General features: G+C 45.6%; 1 long non-coding RNA gene across 1 annotated transcript; it reads left to right on the top strand.

The window, feature by feature from the left end:
• The first annotated feature begins 262 nt into the window (after positions 1–262).
• LOC109257632 (uncharacterized) lies at positions 263–10428 on the top strand. Its single transcript, XR_002076059.2, has 2 exons — positions 263–341; positions 10239–10428. It is a non-coding gene; the product is annotated as an uncharacterized LOC109257632 (long non-coding RNA).
• Positions 10429–19385: the final 8957 nt, after the last annotated feature.

The raw sequence follows: 19385 nt of genomic DNA, 5'->3' as shown, positions 1-19385 counted from the left end.
AGGAAAAGTCAGCCTGTGAGAAGTTGGGAACAGAAGGGTCATTTCCTACCTCTTTCGGAAGAGCTTTTAGACTGAGTTTTTCTTCCCTCTTTACCTCTTTCTCCTTCTGGAGCTTCATTACAAATATGGCTGAAGATCAACTCTGGAATATGTGGCTATGTTTTCATGCCCTGTTTTGTTTTGTTTTTTCCCAGCTGCCCTTGCGTGAGTCTTTGTGATGTCATGGAAGGTAGGCAGGCAGTTTCCCTATCTATGGAATGGGGACACTTAATACCTACTTGCAGGTTATTTTGAAGATGAGAGATTATGTGTGCATGGTGCCTACCAGAGCTCAGTACATAGTAAGTGCTCAATGAAATGCACACCATATTATTTTTTAATGCTACTGCTGTTCTCTGCTACTCCTCCTAGCTGTGGCTCTCTTTTTTATTTTTAGGAAGTGAACTTTCAGGTGGGAAATTAGGGCCTAAAATATATTTCTGTTAATTAATAGCTACTTTTGGCATTGTGGAGCAGAGGGGCAAATGATGGTGTGGGCAGTCAAATATGGGAGGGACGGGTGGCCAGATATCACTGACAATGCCATTTGTCTCCAAAGTATCACCTTGCTAACCACCTCCCCGCCTCCAGGTATGCAGTGAAAGCCACTGAGAAGCCCCTCCCTCCTCTTTTCTTCTCAGAGTATTTTTAAAAATCACTTAAGCATGAAACTAATCAACACTCTACCAGATGCTGGGGTGAAGGAAATGGGGAAATAAAATCTTTTCAGGGAAGGTAAAGTACAGGTTCATTAATTCCAGAACAACTCAACTTTTATCCATTTATTAGGTCTATACCAGATTTAAAAAATAATGCTTCTCAGGGTGCCTGGGTGGCTTCGTGGGTTAAGCGCCCGAGTTCGTCTCAGGTCATGATCTCGTGGTTCGTGGGTTCGAGCCCCGCGTCAGGCTCTGTGCTGACAGCTCAGAGCCTGGAGCCTGCTTCAGATTCTGTGTCTCCCTCTCTCTCTGCCCCTGCCCCACTCACACTCTGTCTCTCTGTCTTTCAAAAATGAATAAACATTTAAAATTTTTTATTTTAAATAATGCTTCTCAGTTTGTAGTCTATAGACCTCTGGCAACACAACATTCTGCAATTACTTGCCCAGAAATAAAAGGCGGATTCCCAACTTCACCCTGGTCCTACCGGATGAGAGTCTTTGGAGATGAGAACCAGGCAGCCCCATTTTAAATGAGTTCCCCACCGAAGTCCGAGAATCACCACGACATAGGAACCGTAAAGAAGTATAATTAATGTGTTTAGGCAGCTTGCAATGTAGGTAGGTGGAGATGACAAAAAAGCAGGAAGGTAATATATAATCACTGTGTGTTTTAGAAAGATTATTCTGGCAGCCAGGCACGCGATGGCCTTGGGAGGGATGCTGGGTGCAGGAGGTCTATTCAGAGGTGTTGGCAGTAAGCCTAGCATGAGATAAGGGCTGGGCTGCTGCAAAAGAGAGACAGAAGCCACATGTCAACCCCGGTCATAGGTGTGGTTTTTTATGGCAGGCAGTCTCCAATTCCTTCTGGATGCTAGAAGCCTACAGATGACAAACAAATAAAAACAAAACAAAACAAAAAACCTGATTCCATTTATGCTGGCAGAGACCCCAAGCCCTACAAAGATGATGGTCAGCCTTTTCTGAGTTCGAGTCAAAATGAAACAACCCTGAAGGCTCAAATGGATGCTGACATTTGAAAAGCTTCCTTCTGGACTCTCTGGTTGCAACCTTCTGGAAAAACTCATCAGAGCTGCTCTTTTCTTATCTTTTTGGTTTCTGCTTTGCTGGGCCCTAAATATGGGCCTAGTCTTTCTATGAGATTATCTGAACCAGCTAGGGAGGCGGGTGGGTGGAAGGAAGTCAGGAGGTACTTCTGGAGGGGTTGGTGGTGGTGAGTTCTGAGGCAGATTTCACACGGGATGACGGACATGGGATAAAGCAAGAGTGAAGGAAGTCATTATAGGAGGTAAGACTGACCAGGGAAGAGGAACTACAGCTTCTGGATAGAGCTAAACTATTCTAGGGGTGCCTGGGTGGCTCAGTCGGTTAAGCATCTGACTTTAGCTCAGGTAACAATCTTGTGGTTCATGAGTTCGAGCCCCAAGTTGGGCTCTCTGCTGTCGGCAGACCCGCTCTGAACCCTGTCTCCCTCTCTCTGCCCTTCCCCTGCTTGCACATGCTCTCTATCAAAAATAAACATTTTTTTTAAAAATAGCTGAACCGTTATAGGATCTGGAAAAGTGAGCTAGGTAAGAAATATGAACATCCCTCTAGAGTGGGGACGACTGTCTCTGATCTTGAATTCCATTGCTGTCAGCATGGGTGCCTGGGCTCTGAGACCTCAGAAAAAGGTACCCCTTGGCTTAGGGGAATGACCAGAAAAAAGCCACAGACTAAAATGAAGCCAAATGAGCTACCGGAAATGGATACACCTGGCCACCTTTAGACCCTGATCTTAGGGCTTTGTCTGTGTGAAGCCGCTGAGCCTGAGTTGGAGATCAAACACACATCTCTCTCTATCCGTGTTTGTCTATCTTATCAGTGTCTAAACGGCCTTGTTAAGCTCTATGGCTAAAAAAAAAAAAAAAAAAAACAGCAAAAATCCACCTGTTTTTTTCTGCCTATTTTATTTTGTTAAACTAGCATTTTTAAAAATATTCAATCATGGGATCCTTTAAAAATACGCAGCAGAAGCTTTAAACTAATTGACTGACTAAACCTGGCCTTGGCATGTTTTGTTTAGTGGCGCATTTGCAAAAATTTTTGAAACGGCTGTCAACATTAATCAGGTGATTTCACCCAAAAATCCAGATTACCAACTTTTCTTGACAAAAAAAAAAAAATCAGATCTGATAATTTCAGGACCTCATTTCCATGTGGCCACTGTCAGCTGGAGATGAGCAGTGGTCATTTTGAGAAGGGAGATGGCCTCTTTGGTTTGCCAGAGTCCCCGGGGCTCACAATTGTGTTTCCCCATCCCCCACAATGAGTATCAGTTGCCATTTATTCTCACAGCTGTGCTATTTTTTCTTAGTAAAGAACATCAGGAAGCATATTTATACCGAAGTTCCTATTGAAATTGTTCTTTTATCCAGCCTGCTTTCCTCCTTTATACGTACCTGGCCCTTGTTGCATCCAAGTTGGGAACCCTGGTGCCTGAGTGGCTCAGTCGGTTAAGTGTCCAACTCTCTTGGTTTCGGCTCAGGTCGTGATCTCACAGTTCGTGAGTTTGAGCCCTGCATGGTGCTGACAGCATGCATCTAGCCTGCTTAGGATTCTCTCTCTCTCTTTCTCACTCTTTCTGCCCCTCCCCTGTTTGCTCTCTCTCCCTCTCTCTCAAACTTAAAAAAAAAAAAGAGTCGGGAACCCCTGTTCTGACATCTATTAATATAACCAGGCTGCATTCTTCACTGCTCCCTCCTCAATTAATTTTTTAAATTAAAAAAAAAAAAAAAAGAAATGTTAGAACTGGCACATTAGAGAGCCTTGGGTCAGGGTGCTAACCAGATGGCCATTAAGTCACCTACGCTCCCCCAGAATCTCAAGACAACCTTAGGAAAGCACGATTGAGATGAACAGAGTTGTAATCTTTTGAGATGCGTTACGTGGCTAACAAACAAATAGGTGTTTAGAAAGAGGCGTGTCGGTAAGAGTCCACTCTTGGGTGTAAAAAGGTCCGAGTGGAGCCCTTCCTCTCTCTCTTCGTAGCCTGAGTAAACCCTCCTTCACAGCCATCCCCCTTCCTTTGGGCGGATTCCACGCTCACCAAGCAACCTTCTGGTTATAAATTCCATTCAGGGAAATGGGTGTCTCGGAAGGCAGATGTAAATGTCCGGGTCACCGGATAGCCACGCCCATTCATTGCCCATTTGTAAATTGCCCTTCTGGCATACAGGATTCTTGTGAGGTGTGATTGGCATGGGTCTGTATCCCCCAGGACCTGAGCTCCTGACCTTGCAAAGCTAAGAAACAGAATATTGAGGAACGGCACCCTCATCAACAGTCACCTACCGGCCGGGCACCGCTTCGCTGCCGCAGGGAGATGGGCCCGTCCACAGTGTCCAGACGCAGGGTGTGCAGCCAGAGGCCAGGGCGTCTAAATGTCCTGGGCTGGGGGAAGTCTCTGGGTTGTTTGCTCCTGAGTTCTCACTGTCCCTGGGAGGTATTACTGGTGTCGGACCCTGATGAGTGCCTCGTGCTGTGCCTGACACGGAGGAGCATTCTGTACATGTTCGTGGGAAAGATTTCAAGTGGAAACATTTTAGCAAAAGCCAGGTGGCCCCCACCCATCAGCGACATCTGAGGGGATTCTTGCTCTGCTTGGGGGGCTGTACTTCTTGGTTTCAGAAGTCCCTTGTCTCTCAGATTCTATAACTCGGCTTCCTAGGCTGATGATGGCAGAGGACAGAGCAAGGGGGAGCGAGAATGGTGCTCGCTTCTGCCAGTGGGCAGTCGAAGGCGGGTGTCCGAAGGGAAAGGGCAGTATTGCTCCAGCAGGGCTCTGTCAGCTTCCTTGGTAGCGAGAGCCACTCTCTTAGGATCCCTGGATACCTGGGAGAGGGAGAAAAGGTGCACATTAATCAGCTCAGTTTTCCTCTAAGGCGGCAGGTGCCAGGTCAGAGCAGGTTAGAGCAGGGCACAGAGAGGCTCCTGCCGACTCAGAGGAGATAGGAGGAGGGGCCCAACAGCCAAGGAGGATGTGCGTGGGGCCAGCTCAGCACCTGATGTTAACAAATGTTGTTCATCCTTTATCTAAGGAAGAGTTTCAGGGCGCAGTCTGGTGTCCTGCCAGGACCCCTAGGTGGTGAGTGGCTGGAAAGGATGCAGGAGACCCCCCTCCCCCACCACTGTCTCTGTGCCCTGCTCTGCAGCTGGCACCTGAGGTCCCCAGGAAAACTGTGCAGGTCATCTGCTCCTTCCTAGTGATGCCCATGACTGCCACAGCCTGAAGCATCGCTTTTGCATTTTTCAGAAAGAATATTATGATAAAACCACCCAGGCGTAACATTATTTCTTGTTTCCATATTTACTTCTTTTTATGTAAATCCCAGACATCATGGAATAGGAATCTTTAAAAAAAAAAAAAAAAAGGAGATTTTCTCACATGGCCATAATACCATATCATACCTAAAAAAACGAGCAGTAAGTTTTTTGTATCGTCTGGCCCTGTCCATATTCCAATTTCCCCAGTTGTCCCACAAATGAGTATGTATGGTCGGTTTGTTGACAGCAAAGCTTCTTAAATTTTTAAAAAAATTTTTTTTAACGTTTATTTATTTTTGAGACAGAGAGAGACAGAGCATGAACAGGGGAGGGTCAGAGAGAGAGAGACACAGAATCCAAAACAGGCTCCAGGCTCTGAGCTGTCAGCACAGAGCCCAACGCAGGGCTCGGACCGCGAGATCATGACCTCAGCCGAAGTCAGCCGCCTAACGGACTGAGCCACCCAGGCGCCCAGACAGCAAAGCTTTTGAAACAGTGTTTCTTACCAGCCTCAGGATTCTGCACAAATGTCTCAGAGACCAGCCCAGCAAGGGTGAGGCCGAGGGGGAAGCCCCAGGCCCCCTCCTGTTTCGGCCATAGCAGGTTTTATTATTAGGAACAAAAGGGGTTTTCTGTTAAGGAAAAAAAAATTGAACATCATTTCCATGAAGCATTACTTCTCTGGTATTTTCAAAGGGAATGCCCCGTGCTATGATTGCCTTAAATCAAAGGGATTACAATGGATACCCCAGTGGTGGGCTAGTGGGAACCCAGCGTAGGGGCAGGGAGATCTGGCAGAGTAGAAGAGTTGTAGATGGAGAAATTTTATTCCCACTGGACGTGAGCCTGGACTCACAAAACAGACCATTCTAGGACCTACAATACATTGTGTCCACTTGGTAGTTTCTCCCCTCCATACTAATGCATCTAACTGACGTATCTAACTCTTCTCTAGGTACCTAGATCCTGCTCTGTGAAGCCCACTGTGTTCTTGCTTATTCATAGGGCAGATCGGCACATTCTGAGGCCAGTGAATTTTTAAACCTCTCCTGCTCAGTTTATGCTTCTGACATTTTCTAGGTATACTCCAAAGAACTTGACCTCAGAGGAATGGTCTTCCAGAATTTTAATCGTTACAGTTTGGCATTACCAAAACAAGATTCACGCAGAGTGTCAGTCACACAGACCTATCCGTAGCGAAGCAAGAGATATTCCATCACAGATGTAACACACGAGCAATCTGGTCCAGCAAGCAAATGCAGCTAATGTTCCACTAGCCTGAAGGACACAAGTCCAAACAGGGAGAGCAGTGAGAAATTCTAGGAAATTCTGACCTTTTCTGGGCACCTTGATGATCATAGCTTCCAATAACAGCTCCAGATCTTTCTCCTCCTCCAGGACGTGGGCCCAGATTAACCTGCCAAAATTTGCTTTTGAGTTCTTGAAGTTATATTTCAACGTTTTTTTATTTATTTTTGGGACAGAGAGAGACAGAGCATGAACGGGGGAGGGGCAGAGAGAGAGGGAGACACAGAATCGGAAACAGGCTCCAGGCTCCGAGCCATCAGCCCAGAGCCTGACGCGGGGCTCGAACTCACGGACCGCGAGATCGTGACCTGGCTGAAGTCGGACGCTTAACCGACTGCGCCATCCAGGCGCCCCTTGAAGTTATATTTCAAATGATGATATTTGTCTGTCTTGTCTGTTCTGTTCAACCACAGAATGTAAGTTCCACACGGATGGTGACAATGTCCACCATGTATATACACACGTATATCAGTGAACACGTTTATCCCCTAATATGTGGATTACACATAAACAAACATATAGTTTGGGTAGAGAAAAACTTGGGAACATTCGAAAGGACTCATCCTTTCCCCCCACTAATATTTTCATAATTTTTTAGTTAAAGGCTGATGAAATTCTAGCTCGCCTTAGAATCTAGCTAATATGTGTGACTATCTGCTAAATACCTAGTTTCCTTTGGATATAACAGATGCATAAACTGTAGTCCCTCCCCTGGGATGTTTGCGATTGAGTTGGGGACACAAACGTGCCCGTGAGAAAAATGAAGCCATGTGGGACAGTATACACTCTCCCCTCTGCCTATTCAGACATGGCCCTGCTTTCAGTGTCCATATCCAATCTCCCCCTCACGCTAAGCATTCCTATAGTCAACCAGCCTCTACTGAGGACCTACTATGTGCCAAGGGCAGTATCAGAACCAGAGGTAGAGCAGTGAAGGAGATAGCCGTGTTTCGTATGCCAATTCCTGAACTCATCTCGAAAAGTTACTTAACTGTTACATATGTAGGCATGCTCCTTACTATCAAAATGGTAAGTTCCTAAAAGGTGGTGACCGATATGGTCACGTTCTTTTGCCAGCCCCTCATCACCTAGAATTTGTTCATAGAACTTATTAAAGTTTGAAAGGCTGGGTTGTATAGAATTTTCAGTAAACATGAAAAACTATAAATTGATAACATCATAACACAGGGAAGCCTCAAAACACTGAGAACTCCTGCCCACCCTTCAAAACACAAAAGTCACCTCCTCCATGATGCCTTCCTGTACTTACTCAAGCAGATTTAGTTTCTGTCTTCTCTCTAAGTCCATGCTACTTGGTGAAGACCTCTATAGATAAAATTTAGCACAGTAACTATAATTATTAGTTTACCAAGTTTCCCCTGAGACAAACACCTGAGTGTTTGGGGGAAGTGTCTGTATCACATACCCTGCCCAGGGAGACATGGATGGAGGGTGCATAGAGGATACACATGCCCAGCACCTTTTACCTAAAAGATAATGGACGTGCATCTAACATTTGCAAAATTACAGCTCCATGCAAATACATAGCAGTCCCCGACTCTCCTTGCTGAGAACATAAAGGAAAAGTACTCTGAGGAGAGGGGAAGTGAGACGTAGTAGTTGAGGATACCAAGTATCAGCTCTGCAAGATGAGAAAGTCCTAGATATCTACCCTATAGCATAGAGATTATAGTTATCAATACTGTCTTGTATACTTCAACATCGGCCAAGAGGATAGCTCTTAGTTAAGTGTTCTTATCACAAAAATATAATAAGGATAAAGAAGGTGGGAGGAAACTTTTGGAGAGGGTGGGTATGTTTATGGCATAGAGTGTGCTGATGCATTTCATGGGTGTGTATTTCTCTCCAAACTTATTCAGCTGAATACGTTAAATAGGTACAGCTTTTTGGAGGTCAGTTGTATCTCAATGAAGTGGTGAGGAGAAGAAGAAGAAGAAGAAGAAGAAGAAGAAGAAGAAGAAGAAGAAGAAGAAAGAGGGGAAGGAGAAGGAGGAGGAGAAGGAGAAGAAGGAGAAGGAGGAGGGGGAGGAGGAGGAGGAGGAGGAGACGGAGACGAAGACGAAGACGAAGACAAAGACGAAGAAGAAGAAGAAGAAAGAAGAAGAAAGAGTTCTAGGCCTTTGTGAGAAAGAAATGTCTAATCAGAAGCTGTAGGTTTGGAGGTTGGGCTCACCCACCCGAGGGAAGTAGGGACACTCAGAACAGTGGTCACTCAGCATTTCCAAAACAAGGAGGACAGTAGTAGTAGGTAATAGTGGCTGTCAGGAGAAGGGGGTGGCACCTCATAAGAAGCCACTAGTAAGGGCCAGGGGAAAATTTTATCTGAGAAGGGAGGCATCGGAGGGGTGAGGTCTGGCTGCCACAGACAGTGATTTGGCAGACAGCCCCCCAGGGAAGGGGAGGTGATGGCCTGGGGCAGGGAGCTAATTTCAGGAGGTGGAGTCAGAGACAAGACAGTGCCCAGAAGGAGCAGGAGGAAGGGAACAGGACCCTGATTCCAGGAACTTCATTACCAGAAAAATAACCCAGGCAGCAATCAACTTTCAAGGATAAGGAGGGGACTGAGGCATTTCGACTGGCGAGGAGGGCACTATATGACAGTGGTCATAGAGCTCAGACTCTGGAGTCAGAGGGAACCTGCCCGTGTTTTAAGCGGTCCCAGCTAAGGGACTGTGGTTTGGGGCGTTGGGGTGGAGGGGTGGGGGAGGGGTGGCAGTGAATTAGCTCACCGTTTTCCCTCGTTAACCACCTTTCCCCCTCATAAACCACCTTTAACCGAGGCTGGCTGTGACCACTAGAAAGCTTAAACTCACTCTTGAAGCCAAATGTTGAGTTAAAAGGAACCTTGAGATTCTTTCTCCGACTTCCTTGGGCATTTAGATTTTAAACCCATTTGTAAATGTTGGTCTGTGGGGAGGCCTGGAATAGATGATGATCCAGGCTTGTGACTTTAACCCGAAGCCAAATTTCTAGGCTTTCCTGTAGCATACTCAGCTAACTGGAAAATTTGAAAGTAAATACATTTGAAGAGAAAAAAAAAAAGATGTAAGTTCCCGCTGCTCTCAGATGAGACCTTTGCAACCTGCGAATGACGTCATCATTTTGTTCCCTGTACGAGAACTGGACGGCGAGATCTGTTTTCGCTTTCTTCCAAAGCCTTTGTGTGTCCAGGAAGGCGGTAGTGGGTCTCTAAGAATTGTTTCTTAACTGCCTAGGTGCCCTCCTTTGGAAAACAAGGCCACGTTATCCCCAGACAGCACTCAGTGGGGTGGCTCTGAGCGAGGCCCCGTGGTGTTTGCTTTCTGGGGACATCTGAAGTGGGAGCCATGGTGACCAGGCGTACCTGATGTTGGCACATCTATCCCCCAGGATGTAGGGGAGCCATCACATGGATACTGGATCAAATTAACATTTTAAAGCCTGCTAATGCACTCATCACAGTGTATCTGACTTGTCTAGTGAATATGGTATTTGAGTTGAAGGTGGGGGGGACGACCTCAGACCTGCTGGGGCTGGGGGATTTCCTGGGCTATGGGACTTCCAGTAAGACCAGGACCCTGTGGCGGGGCACCTGGGATCCTGCTGAGCCTCTGGCTCTCGATTTCGGTTTGGGTCATGCTCTTGAGGTTTGTGAGTTTGAACCCCAGCTCAGGATCTGTGCAGAACACACACACACACACACACACACACACACACACACACACACAGTAAAACCTTGGTTTGCAAGCATAATTCATTTCGGAAACATGCTTGTAATCCAAAGCACTTGTATATCAAAGTGAATTTTAAGAGCCATTGGCTCACTTGTGATCATGTGACATTCGGCATCAGGTACTACTCGTATTGCTCTGATGTAACTGCTGTGGGGATTTTTACGCCTCCCCAGGTGATTCTAACGCACAACGATGTTTGAGACCACTGCTCTAGAAAAAGCTCCGCTACCCCTGAAGTACCCCGACCTGAATTCGTTTCCTGACACTTATTCATTTGACAGTTAACATGTATTTGTTGAGCAACTACTGTGTGTCATGTACTGTGCCAAAGGCTGGATGGCTAAAATAGACACGATCCCTTCCGCAAGGAGCTTGTTGTTTAAGGAAAACACGTATAAACAAGTAAACAGAAAATACTACACAATACAAAGTTGTGACAAGAGGAAGCCCGGAGAGAAAGAGTAGAGAGCAGGTAGAAGAGAGAATGAGGGCATGCGGGGGTAGCTACCTTGGACAGAGAAGTCACTGAGGACATCTCAAAGACAGGTGAGACTTCAAATACTAGGAACTGTCTGTGCCAAGTGTAGGAAAGAAGCACCCCGGGGAAGAGAAAAAGCTTGCGTGAAGGCCCCAGGTTGGAAAAGGGCTTCACATATTCTGACAACTGTCAGAACCGGAGCGATCACGGAGACACAGGGCCAGAGCCGGGCGGCAGGGCCACTCTGAGCAGGGCCTCCCAGACCATGGGGACAAACTAGGGTCGTATTCTAAGTGCAACAGCAAGCCAACAAGAAAGTAACATTACTGTTTATGTTTTTATAGAATTTTTTAAATATTTTAGAGGTGCCTGGGTGGGTCAGTCAGTTAAGCATCTGACCCTTGATTTCAGCTCAGGTCATGATCTCGAGGTTCGTGAGTTTGAACTCCACATTGGGCTCTGCTCTGACAGCTTGGAATTCTCTCTCTCCCTCTCTCTCTGCCCCTCCCCTTCTTGCTCACGTGCTGTCTCTCTCTCTCTCTCTCTCAAAATAAAGAAATAAACCTAAAATAAATTAAAAATAAATTAATAAAATATTTTAGGGGTGCCTGGGTTAACTCAGTTGGTTAAGTGCCCAACTCTTGATTTCGGCTCAGGTCATGATCTCATGGATCGTGGGATCGAGCTGACAGCTCAGAGCCTGCTTGGGATTGTCTCTCTCCCTCTCTTTCTGCCCCTCCTACACTCATGTGCTCGCACACTCTCTTTCTGTCTCTCAAAATAAATAACCTTTAAAAATAAAATAAAACATTTTTTAACATTTTTATTCATGTGTTGAGAGACAGAAACAGAGCATGAGCAGGGGAAGGGCAGAGAGAGAGGGAGACACAGATTCTGAAGCAGGTTCCAAGCAGCTCGAACCCATGAACTGAGAGATCATGACCTGAGACGAAGTCGGACGCTCAACCGACTGAGCCACCCAGATGCCCCTAAAATAAAATATTTTTATGGCTGTTGTGCGAAATGGAGATTAGAAGAATCTGGCTCAGTGTATTCACCAGAGACACATGAGAGTGAGAGATTCAGGCACTGAGAAGTCACAAGAACATCTCCCCCATGGGCAGCCAGGCTCTGGAAGGGCTGTGTGAGGGACACTTCGTGGGGCTGCAGCTACGTGGAGAGGTGAGGACCGTGACCGCCCATCACACAGAGTCAAGATGGCTGGGCTTGCATCTTCTGTGTGCCCTGCGTGGGCTAATTCACCAGATATTAGGTTACGTACATCGGTTTAACACCTCGGCCTCTTCTCAGTGTGGACTTGGGCCGGAGGCTGTTCTAATGAGCGGCCAGCTTTACAGCTCCCTGCTAGATGATCTGGAGCTTCCACGGCTGCCAGCCAAGCAGGGAGGTCCAACGCCAGGCCCTGTGGCCTGGGGACTCGGGAATCCCAGGTGCATGGCCATCTGCAGTGGCCCTTTGCTTTGTGTAGGTGTTTGTAATCTATTGCCCAGATGGAGGGTTGCACGAAATGGTTCTGGCAGGTAACCAGAGACTTGAGGTGGGAGGGCAGCGACATGGACCATCTGTGGAAAAGCCTGCTCTGGGTAAGTAGGTGCGGACGCCCTCAGGGCAACAGAAGGGGGCCAGCTTTTGATGTGTACATAAACTCTTTGCCACTCAAAAATAATTGCAGAATATATATAAGTTGAAAGTAATGCTCCTAAAGAATAAATTAATATGCCTCACGTAGCCTCCCGTGGCCCAAAACTTTCACCTTGTCCTAAGCCACATGCAAGGGAAGGAGGGAAGGGTGGGGCTTGCTTCACAGTTTTATAGTCGGGGAAACAGAGGCTCAGAGGGGGGAGGACCACCTCGAGCTTACAGAGCAAGAGCTGAGATCAGGTGCCCCGGCTGCTGTTCCCCGTGCCGACCTGGTCCCCAGCACACTGCTTCCCTCAGGATGGCTCTGTGAGGAAGGGCTTTGGGCCAGAGGATGCAGCATGAAAGACTTTGCTTGGGGCCCGAGGGAGGATAGGGGTGAGATGAGAAGATGGGTTTCAGTGAGGTACTCAGGAAACATTTACTGATGGTGCTGGCCTACATGATGGGAAGGAGAGATCCCACCCGAGGCAAGGGAAAGAGACGGAAGAAATACTTGGGCACAAGGGCCATCTTTTCTTCATCTCTGTATTATCAGTACCTGTTACACAGTAGACACTCAACACACAAAGCACTGAAAGAAATGCTTTAAGGAATCAGTGAATCCACTGAAGCTTCCCTGGCTATCAGGAAGCACTCCACGCCTGTTTCGTAAACGCATTGGAGTGTTTCCTCGACAGGAGACTCTGCCCAGATCCCTGGGAAGAAAGGTGCCAGGTCACCCCACCCTCCTTCCCTTGCATGTGGCTTAGGACAAGGTGAACGTTTTTGGCAACGAAGGCTACGTGAAGCATACTAATTTATTCTTTAGAAGCATTACTTTCAGGGGCGCCTGGTCGGTCAAGTGTCGGTCAAGTGTCCGACTTTGGCTCAGGTCATGATCTCACAGTTCATGGGTTTGAGCCCTGCACCGGGCTCTGTGCTGACAGCTCAGAGCCTGGAGCCTGCTTCGGATTCTGTCTCTCTCTCTCTGCCCTTCCCCTGCTCGTGCTCTGTCTCTTTCTCTCTCTCTCTCAAAATTAAATAAAAATTAAAAAAAAAGAAGCATTACTCTCAGCTTATATATATCCTGCAATTATTTTTTGAGTGACAAAGAGTTTATATATGCGTCAAAATTTGGAGATGAGAAAAAAAGAGAGCTGAGGATCAAAGCAAACAGAATGACAAAAAAGAAAAGAAATGTAGAAACTTGGGATGGAAAAAACTAGAGAAGAAATGTAACCAGTGCATGTTCCATGTCCTGGGGTCAACAATATTTCAGGGTCATAAAACCTAACACTATGGCAGATGGCAGAGAGAAGCTGGGAATGCATAAGTGTGTGAAAGACTTATCTACCACTGCAGGAAATAGATAATATCTAAGTATGGAGGTTCTTCAAAAAATTAAAAATAGAATTACCATGTGATCCAGTAATCACACTGCTGGGTATTTACCCAAGGAATATGAAGTCACTAATTCCAAAGGATACATACATCCCTATGTTTATGGCTTTATTTGTAATAGCCAAATTATGGAAGCGGCCTAAGTGCCCATCTACAAATGAATGGACACAGAAGATGTGGTATATACATACAATAAAATATTATTCAACTGTAAGAAAGAATGAAATCCTGCCATTTGCGACAACGTGGATGGAGCTAGAGTTTAATGTTAAACAAAATAAGCCAGTCAGAGAAAGACAGATGCCATATGATTTCACTCATATGTGGAATTTAAGACACAAAACAAATGAACAAAGGGGGGAAAAAAAGAGAGACAAACCAAAACCAAAAGCCAAAACCCCAAACTGCGCCCCCCCCCCCCCCACACACAAAATCCAGACTGTTTCCTATAGAGAACAAACAGATGTTTATTGGAGGAAAGCAGGGGGGGGGGGGGGGGGCTGGGTGAAACAGGTGAAGGAGATTAAGAATACACTTACCTTGATGAGCACTGAGTGATATATGGAATTGGTGAAACACTATATTATATATCTGAAATTAATATACCACTGTATGTTCACTACATTGGAATTAAAATAATATTAAAAAATAGATGTCTAAAATCAAAAAAGCCACACAAAGCGTTAGAAGTTTATTTTTCAGATATATGAAGGACAGAGAGTTCAGAGTGGATGCACTTGGGGAAAAGGACAGAAGATGCTCTAAAGACTTCCTCCAGCCCTAGGTTAGTCTACTGGCCCTAATACTCTCCTCTGCTCAGACGCAGGCCGCAACCAGATCTGAGTGCCCCAGCCACCAAAGCTTGTTACCGAAACAGAAAGAAGAGGCAAGAGCCAAGCTGTAAAATGGAGAACAAGGCAGGCCTTTGAATAGGAAGAGATCGTGAGGCCCCCCAGGCAGCTGCAAGGCTAACCTCCAAAGTCAAGATCAGTTAAAATGATATTTGATTTTCTAGGTTGAATGGGAAACTTCAACCAAATAAAAACTATCTTCCTTGGGCAGCAGCTGAAATAATGGGGGAAGCCACAGGAGGTAGGAGGGCTCAGGGTAGGATCAAAGCTAATCTTTGGGTTGCTCCTTGCTCAGATGGCCCAGTTCGCCCCAGACTAATTGGGCCTCACACAGCTTGAAGACAAGGGGAAGAGACCCTTAACAGAGAGAAGCACAAAATAGAGGCAGAGCACAGAATGCCAGGGCTGGAACCAGTCTGGTGGCCATCTTTGCCTGAAATGGAGACTGGGAAAATTCAGTATGTTTGAGCAATCTAAGGACACAGAGACAGGGCAGAGCTGTCCGCTGACTTTGGGTGTTCTGACCTTGTTTAGTTCTCTTTTTCTTTATACACCACTGGAGAGAGAGCAAGATACACAGAGCAATGGGCTCGTACAGTGAGCACTGGCTGAAAATCAGGAGACTTGGGTTCAAGATTCAGACCCAATGGAAACCAGTTGTTAAAACTTGGGAAAGTCACTGCTAACATTAAGCCTGAATTTTCTCATTTATAGTTTAGATGACATTCTATGAGGTTCTGGTTTTACTCCTAAAAGGCCAAGTTCCTAGCTTGGACAGAGGTATTTCATACTCATGTCATGTCTAGATTTAATTCCATAACTAGAGGGCCTCTACACATACAGGCTCAGATCCCACAACTAGAGAGCCAGATTCTATGCTTGAGAGGCAAGAATTCATATCTGGAGAAATTTTCCATGCCTAGAAGTCAGATTCCATACTTAGAGGGCCAAGTTTTTTTTTTTTTTTTTTAATGTTTTATTTATTTTTGAGAGAGAGAGAGAGAGAACAAGTGGGGGAGGGGCAGAGAGAGAGAGGGAGACACAGAATCCTAAGCAGGCTCCAGGCTCTGAGCTGTCGGCACAGAGCCCAATGTGGGGCTTGAACTCATGAACCACAAGATCATGACCTGAGCCAAAGTTGGACGCTCAACCAACTGAGCCACCCAGGCACCCGTAGAGGGCCAAGTTTTATGTCTACAGGGTCAGGTTTTGTGTGGAGGACCAGATTATATGCATGAAAAAGCAGAATTCACACCTAAGAAAGCTAAATCAATGCCTGAAATTTCAGATTTCATAAATGGAGTTCAGGTTCCATGCATGTAGATCCTATTCCTATGACTCAAAGCCAGGTTCCATGTCTGGAGTTTCAGGTTCCACACTTTTTAGGCCATTTTTCACGACTAGACATTGATTTCCACACAAAGAGTGCCAGATTCCAAGCTTGTAGATTAAGATTTGCATATGGTGTACCAAGTTTCATGCTAATAGGGCAAGGTTCAATTTTCTTGAGAAACAAATTTCTATTATTGAAATCCTATGTTTCTTATCCAAAGTGATATGGCCCACACTTGTAAGGACATGTTCCATACTTGGAGATAAGGATTTTATACATGGGGTGCCAGTTTCCACGTTTGTAGGGTGATGTTCAATTCTTGGGAGATTGAGATTTCACGTATGGGTCACCAGTTTAAAGGTCATTTGCACAGTCTCAAGGAGAGAGAAAGAGGAAACCAAGCTTGGAGTCTGGGCAGCCAGAAACAATCCTGCTGCTGCTGCTGTCCCCACAACTGGCTGGGCCTAACGCTGGACAGGGATGCTCAGCCAAACTCCTGCCTCTACTTGGTCTGGAAGCTGGATGTCTCTGCCATTCCTGCACTCTCTCCTGAGTGGATCCTGCTCATGGCCTTGTCTTCCGCATTGAAATCACATGCAGAAGCATCAGTGGAAAGAGCCTGCTCCCTAGCTTTAAGGGAAGCTAGGAAAATTTGGTTTTTCTTTTTTCTTTCTTTCTTTCTTTCTTTCTTTCTTTCTTTCTTTCTTTCTTTCTTCTTTCTTTCTTTCTTTCTTTCTTTCTTTCTTTCTTTCTTTCTTTATGTTTATTTTATTTTTGAGAGAGAGAGAGAGAGAGAGAGAGTGTGTGCGTGAATTGGGGAGGGGCAGTGAGAGAGGGAGACACAGAACCCGAAGCAGGCTTCTGACACAGAGCTCCAACTCAGGAACCGCGAGACCATGACTTGAGCCAAAGTCGGACGCTTAACCATCTGAGCCACCAGACACCCCTGGCTTCTATTAAAAAAAAAACAAAACAAAACAGACTCAGTAGGTAGGAGAGTTCCAAACTTAGAGTTCCCAAAGCATCTGGATGGCTAAAAAAGAATGATAAATGTTACTACACAAAGTATGCAATAATGACATGATTTTAAATACAAATATTTTATTTAAATCAGCACATGACTGAAGATTGGATTATAATGTTCATTTTACTATAATACTTTATTGTAACAGTTTTCTGCTTTTCCTCATTCCACAAATGATGCATGCTTCTTAATTTATTTTAAATTAATTGTGTTAAAAGGAATGATTAGTCAACAAATAAATCTTTAAAAAAGACATGCTTTATAGTGTTCGGTCTGGGGTGTGCATATTAAAATACACATTGAATTTCAAGACTTGACATTTTATTCTCCCATTCTGCATTTGAAAAACTTATTAACTTTTACAGAATTTTTTTTAATGTTTATTTATTTTTGAGAGAGAGAGAGTCAGAGCACAAGCAGGAGAAGGGCACAGAGAGAGGGAGACACAGAATCCGAAACAGGCTCCAGGCTCCGAGCTGTCAGCACAGAGCCTGACATGGGGCTGGAACTCACGAGCTGTGAGATCATGACCTGAGCCGAAGTTGGATGCCCAACTGGCTGGACCACCCTGGCGCCCCTAGAATTTTTAAAAGTGAAGTAGATACCAATCCCATTTTAAGAATGGAAAGGCCCTGGCACAACATAATAAACCTGTCAGGTGTCACAAGCCATTGGTTAGGAAAACTGCTTTACTCTTCTCTGGGTGATACTTGAATCTCAGCTTCCTGTTGCTTACTGAATAGGCTTGTGACATAACCACAGCTGGAATGGTGAGAGTTAATCCCAGACTTACCCTGCTGCCTGAGATCCAGCTAACTACCACCCCTCCTCCCCAGCTTGAACTGATCAATGAACGGATTGCCAGGGCCATTTTGAGTGGCTGCCTTCCAACCACCCCCCCGCCCCGCCCCCACCCAATCAACATGAAATGACCCAAACCAAGAAACCAGAGGACTCTCCAGGTCAAGAAATCCACAGTGGCTCTAGAGCACCCCCCACAGCCTGGAAGATGCCTGAACTGCAGGGTCAAGTCCAAGGGGTCTCAGGTGGACCTTTTAATAGCCTGTCCCATTTGGCTTCTCATTTACTGGGAATGAAGACTTTTTATACCCACAATGTGTTATTTGCTGAAAAGTGCTTACAAATAGCAGCCTGTAACCTTTTATCATATTTGTTCATTTAGACACAAAACAGGACCTTATCTTTAGTTAATGCATGTGGTATTCCGGTTATAACCAGCGACCTTTTAGTTCAAAGAAAGTGACAGCAGCTTCTGCTTTCAACCAACCCATAAAATGGAGATGAGGAAATAGATTAAATGCTAAAACAGGGACCTGATCCCTTAGCAGCCCTGCAGGAGTGAGAATGGAGGCTTTCACTATTGAAGAGACACTTCTTTGAGGTCATGAAAGACACATGTTAAGAAGGATCCCACGTTATCCACCGCTTCTCCTGGAAATGTCTCCAGCCCAGAGTAACCAGGGCCTGTGATGGCGTAGATGTGTCTAGAGAAGCATGTGCTGAGCCTGCCATTCAGAGCCCAGCCCAAGTGTTGCTCCAGCACATCAGCACAGACCCCGACGCGGGGCTCGAACTCACAGACCTCGAGATCATGACCTGAGCCGAAGTCGGACACTCAACTGACTGAGCCACCCAGGCGCCCCGAAAGTGTTGACATCTTGGCTTCAGTTGCATAACAGCGGAATCTTAAGGCAATGCTTTCCATGTCCTCTGTTATTTCTGGAGTCTAGAGGAAGTCTGTCACATATGTTCATGTTCTGTTGACAAGCTATTTGGGGAGGATCCCTGGCCACTGTCCCTGCTGCCAGGCCTGAGGTCTGATTTAAAAAACAAAAAGTTTGGGGCCCCTGGGTGGTTCAGGAGGTTCGAAGCATCTGACTCTTGATTTCAGCTTAGGCCTTTTTCTCCAGATTATGGGATTGAGCCCCCCGTCAGGCTCCACGCTGAGTATGGAGCCTGCTTAAGATTCTCTCTCTCTCAAATATTTGCAAATGACATATGAGATAAAGGGTCAGTATCCCAAATCTGATAGAGCTTATCAAACTCAACACCCACAAAACAAATAATCCAGCGAAGAAATGGGCAGAGGACATGAATAGACACTTTTCCTAAGACATCCAGATGGCTAACAGACACATGAAAAGATGCTCAATGTTATTCATCATCAGGGAAATATAAATCAAAACCACAATAAGATACCACCTCACCCCTGTCAGAATGGCTAAAATTAACAACAGAAGAAACAACAGATGTTGGCGAGGATGCAGAGAAAGGGGAACACTTTGGCACTGTTGGTGAGAATGTAAACTGGTGAAGCCGCTCTGGAAAACAGGATGAAGGCTCCCAAAAAAACCTAAAAATAGAACCACCCTATGACCCAGAAATTGCACTACTAGGCATTTATCCAAAGGATAAAAAAAATGCTGATTCGAAAGGGCACATGCACCCCAATATTTACAGCAGCGCTATCAACAATAGCCAAAGTATGGAAAGAGCCCAAACGTCCATCGATGGCTGAAAGGATAAAGAAGATGTGGTATATATATACAATGGAATATTTCTCAGGGATCA

Source organism: Panthera pardus, unplaced genomic scaffold (genome assembly GCF_024362965.1).
Source record: "Panthera pardus isolate Hobbes unplaced genomic scaffold, ASM2436296v1 HiC_scaffold_21, whole genome shotgun sequence".
NCBI classification, from domain to species: Eukaryota; Metazoa; Chordata; class Mammalia; order Carnivora; family Felidae; genus Panthera; species Panthera pardus.
The sequence above is the reverse complement of the archived record's forward strand: the minus strand, read 5'-3'. Positions and strand labels throughout refer to the sequence as shown.